The sequence below is a fragment of the Cupressus sempervirens genome, chromosome 9 (assembly GCF_028749045.1).
Source record: "Cupressus sempervirens isolate cs-2001-9-10 chromosome 9, ASM2874904v1, whole genome shotgun sequence".
Classification (NCBI taxonomy): domain Eukaryota; kingdom Viridiplantae; phylum Streptophyta; class Pinopsida; order Cupressales; family Cupressaceae; genus Cupressus; species Cupressus sempervirens.
This window is the reverse complement of record NC_143126.1, coordinates 777,167,098-777,172,773: the sequence shown is the minus strand read 5'-3', so window position 1 is coordinate 777,172,773 and position 5,676 is coordinate 777,167,098. Positions and strand designations below refer to the sequence as shown.

General features: G+C 29.8%; 1 pseudogene; it reads right to left on the bottom strand.

The window, feature by feature from the left end:
- Window positions 1-643: 643 nt before the first annotated feature.
- Window positions 644-2,986, bottom strand: LOC149541036 (uncharacterized protein At4g15970 pseudogene; annotated as a pseudogene).
- Between the last annotated feature and the right edge of the window lie 2,690 nt (window positions 2,987-5,676).

The window sequence follows — 5,676 nt, the reverse complement described above, 5'->3', positions numbered from 1 at the left end:
GTCTAGGGGCTTTATTCAAAGGTAAGGAGAAAACTACCTTTCTAAGCTCATGCAATGTGAAAGGAGCCATTAATACTATATTATCAGATTTTGAAACTAGAGAGGGTATATCATTGAGAAGATCTTGTGATTATGCTTCATGGAAATAGACAGAGCAAGAGGAGCTAATAAATCTTTAAAAAATCTAACCCCTTCCTCTTGAATCCCCTGAGAGTTTGAAATTTGATTGTTTTTAAAAAATAAAAGAATTATCTTAATTAAGAAAATTGAATATTCCATCTATTGAAATTTAATACATTAAAAGATCTATATAGTTATTTGGTAATTTTATTTTTCTAATGATATTTTATTTACCCAATTCTTTCAAGTCAATATATCTCATAACAATATTAAATATTTTTAGAAATATTTTTTTACATCTCTTTCTTCCTATAAAATTTTAACATAAAATTCACATCATATAACTTTAAAAAAATGTGAATATAAACATATAATGATCTTAAAGAAATATATTAAAAATATTTTTCCATTAAACTCAAAATTTTTATTTCCATCAACCAATTAATAAAACCTTTAAAGGTTAGTTATCTACTAGCATCTTCTTATATTCAATAATGAAACATTAATAATGTTTCTCACATACTTACAAAGGGCCACATTCTATTCTACTTCTCCAACCCACCTCTCTTCTTCCTCTTAATTCAAAAGTATTATTCAGATTGAAAGATTTGAATAAAATCCAATCATCAAGAGTATCTCTTAAATAAGTCATCTTCTTCTTTAAACCTACACAACAATTGGCATGCATAGTACAAACTTCTTCTAATTGTGCCTTCGGTTCACAAAATCCACTAAAGTAAATTGTATCAAGGAATAAAAGATCTATGCCAATTTGAGTAAAATTTGAGGAAAATTTCATCATATTAAAGACATCTTGATCATGCATGTTAGGATTTATTGTAGTATATGCATGCCAAAGTTCATAGAGTTTAGCAGTTCTTTCATTTGCCTTAACAAATGAAAATCCTGTATTTGGATCATTTGAGATACTATGTGGATTATGTTTATATAAATCACAAGACACTTGAAAATCTGCCTCGATTGAGAGCCTCTCAAATGGATTTCGTAACCACATTATATCTACATCCTGTAAATAATATTTGAAGAAAATCAGTAAAATATTCCATGACAGATGAACTATAAAAGTGTTAAATTATGAGATGAGAGAAAGAATCTTTTCATTTGAAAAAGAATATATGAGAGGTGGACAAAAGCAGAAAGACAAATCGAGAGACAAATTATATTGGATACTACCTGATTAGATTTGGTGAAAAAAATTATAATTTAATTCTAATCTATTAGAATAATAATTAATTTAATTGGCTTATCAAATTATGGATGTGACAATAATTTAATGGAGTCTTTTTCAATAGACCATATCTCTAACTTGATTACTGAATTGGGGAAATTAATATGCTCTAAACTAGTATAAATAAGCCTAAAAGTGTTGGTCATATGTTTCAGTTCCTCTCTTGTCATATTTTTCACAAATTATTGTTTGTGCATCCCCAGCCAACAATTGTGTCCTAGGATATTTTCTCCTCTCCCTCTCTATGTTGTAATCGAGCAAGGATATTGGATTTTCTTCCTAATTCTTTCCTAGTTGAACCCGGACCTTGAATCAAGTTATCTTATATATATTCTAGTAGTTCACTGACTTTTAGTTAGAAGAAGAAAATTAATACATGGATCTCTATTTTTTTTATCATTTAAAGATTAATTGTATTGGATACTACCTAATTAGATTTCAGTGAAAAAAATTATCACTTAATTTTAATCTATTAGAATAATAATTGATATGGAGCTCTATCTTTTTTATCAAGGGAAGGGAGCCTGACCATGCAGAACTTTATTTCACATTTCATGTTAATTAATTTTAAAAAAAAAATACTAATTCATTTATTCAATAAAATAGATTTTTTTAATTTGTATCAAATTTATTATTATTTAAAGTTTAAATGTTTTATACTTTTTATAAATTTGTTTGTTTCACAACATCAAAGGTAGCTGTTTGAATTTTGAATGATTTTTTATAACTGAATATGTTTAGTATATAGAAAAAATAGAATAAAATTTAAGATAGAAAAAATTAATTAAAATAAATGTGTAAACCAATCATAATTAACAATATCACCTCTACGTAAACATCAAACATATTAAAACAACCACAGAGACTAGTAAACTTTCTTTAAATACGGAGCCAAATACCCTAAGTCAATCTAATGAAACTACAATTATCAGAATAACAATGTCAAATTTTTTGATGATCGTTACAGTAAACATTTACAACGTGGGGTATGTGAGGAAACTTACAGTAAACACGAAATTATATCCTCGCTCAACCACAGTCTTCAAGAAGAGAATTTTAGTCTGCGTCATCTTTATATAATCCTTTGTCCCAAAGGACTTCTCCTCGGTAAAATCAACTCCTTCAGTCCTGAGCTCATAGCAATGAGGATGGATTTCTATGCAGCGGTTGAAAGCTTTTGCATCCATGGCCACAATGAGCAGGTGGTTAAGTAAATCATGTGTTCCCTCCCCAATCCGAAAACTCTCAAGAAAAAGATCTACTAAACTGTTTGGCTCCATCCATGCTCCATTCACTGGTGTGATGATCAGAGTCTTCTTTGGCATTGAAGCCTTTGCCAAAGCAATCTCCAACTCATCAGAATCACTTGCAACTTCTATCTGAAAACAAACCCAAAATAATACTGAGATAGAAAACAACATGATTCAAAACATAGATTATTGTAAGAGATATGTTAATCTGAATTAAACTTACATATGGAGGTGCGGCTTCAGTTTCTGTAGATAGAGGCCAATAAGTTCCCTTAGTTACATAGAAACATACCAATAAAACCATTGTTAGAGAAATAATCAGAAATATATCTCTGATTGGCTTATCAAATATAATTTCTCCTTTCATCTTCAAATTGGAAGAGCCTAATCAGTCTTTTAATAACTGATTCGGTCTTGAGAGCTGCATTCTAATGTCTTGGAGATTATATACAGTGAAAACGGCTTTGTCAACCATATTAGGGTTTTTTTGAACTAACTCATATTCTAGGGCGTACGACGTGCAACTTTTATATTTGGCGTTACACTACCATCATTTATTTGGGCTTTGTACTGAATGATGTATAAAAAGTTTTTAATCAAATGTATTATATTGAATTGAACAGAAAGAAAGGTTTGTTTATCATCCAGTAGTGGGATTGGCAATATATTGTATTGTGTTACACAGAAAGGAAGTTGACAATCGTGACAAGAGCAAGCATTAACCGGCAACTGACAAATGCATAAATAGCCTCTTTTGTTCACAAAGTGGACATTAACAGATGGGCCATCATGGGTGGATGCCCAATTTATGGGGTGTAACAAATTCAATAATTGGTGGCGTTCTCTTTTTCCTCATTGGAAAGCGCCAATTCTTTCCGGTTGTTTGATTTGCTGATTTTAACTTTTATTCAGTTTCGAGTGATGGCTGATGGAAAGATATATCACGCTGTGGAAAATCCTAGCTTGTAGAACCTCTTCATATGATTAATACAGATCGCCATCAAAATCAAAGGCTTAAAGTGTGTTTAGTTTGAGATAATGTTTTATAAACTAAGAGTTGAATTTTCATTTGTAGTTTTACTTGTTCTTAGTTAAATAAATCTGCTTTTAAAAAAATAAAAATGTTTAGATGTATATAAGTCTGGTTCAATTGGTTTATCTTTCAGATTCTTGTAATTTAATCTAAATCTTATCTTTAATCCTTTTCTATTATAGAAAGTTCACAAGTTTAACTGTGAGGTCATCCTAAAATTCATAATCTTGATATATTTAATAATAAAAAAAAATTTAAGCATCTAGTTGACTAGCTCTATTTTACACTTTAGTCTTAGTTTGACCATGGACAAATTTTCATTACTTAGTTTTACGTTTCTATAGTGCAAAATAATATATCATGCATTTTAAGGATGCCATAAAATAGGGTGATCATTACATTAGATACAATCATTTGCATCTACATTATATGGCACGATCAAGTAAAGGGTTTGGACATACTCATCTATTGCATGTCTAATTAGAAAATAACACGTGTTTCAAAAACTAGCAATGTCCTTGAAAGGAGTTTGAGTTTAAAATCACACTTCAAATTATGCCACTAGTTCTAAAACTCGAGGTACATTAAGAATGAAACAATGATATTAAATCTTTTACGAATTTCAAAATCGGATAGCTCCAAAGCAAGTTTGAATATAATATCACTCTTCAAACACTAGTTTGAGAACTCACAATAGAGTTTGACATCAATAATGAAACAATGGTCAATGATCAATTGAAGAATTTTACAACCCGAAACTCTTTTAGGACAAGTTTGAGTTTAAAATTGCATTGTGGATTCCAATAATAATTGTACAACTAGAGTTGCAAGCCTATATCAAGTTGAATGGAACATTGATTTTAAAGTGTATAGTCATAAATCAATGAGAAATTATGAACCTTCTATTAAGAGGTTTTGGGTCTAACAACTAGTTGAAAACCCAAAGTTAGAAATGGAACATAGGTGAAAGGGCTAGCAAAATTAGACTGGAACTTTTGAACTTCCTATAGAGTATTTTTTTGTATCCAGAGCAAATTGTGTTCTTTGAACTTCTAAAATTCCTTTGTACTATGTTAAGAATTATGATTTATGATTTGTTTTATTTTTTAATAATTATTATTGATGTTGTTCTTTTTTAATTCCATTTACTTCAATGAACCTTGGCATCTCATGAAAATTGTAGAGATGTTGATTGGGATGATACTACTTATTGGTTTTCATACTTCTTTGTTGATTTTTTTTCTTAATATGTTTTTTCAATACAATAGGTTTTGCACTAGGTCCTATAATCTGAATCTATAATTTAGATCAATGATTCATAGCTTATTCACTCTTGTATATCTCATTGCACATAGAAAACTTATCAAAGGTTTGAATGGGAAGAAACGAAACTTCAAATTATCCATGTTTGAGATGCACATGATTGTAGATGGTGAGATAGCTGAATAGTTTATTGGAAGAACCATTAAAAACATTAATGGAAGAAATGTTGATGCTTAAGAAGTGAGGGTCACAAATGAACACCACAAAAACAATATTTGGTAACTCCAAAGGTTCTTCACTTAAGGGGAAATATGATACCATGCCCATTCATATGGAAGGGTTTATAATTGGAAACACATAGGAAACATATTGCTTAGATAGGAGCTTGAGGGAGATGTTTGGGGAGGGGATGGGAATTTATATAGGAAAACATGTGGGTAAGTGCGTCATGATGCTAAGAAAAAAGGAGGATATAAGTGACCACTATTTTTTTGAAATTAGGTTTAAAGTTAAATGCCAAAGATAAATACGAGGGCCATGCATTAAAAACTAGGAATTTTGCAAATAATATGAGTTGTAGTGCACTATAAATCTATTTTGTAAAATAATTTTTTTAAAATTTAATGTGGCAAGGGGGTTAACTTACAATAGACAAAAAAAATTCTCTTGATTTTTGAGAAAATCATAACATAGTGTATGAACTATGCACATCAAAAAAGATATAGTTAGATTTGGTGTTTTGAGAAATGCTTTCGTAGAAC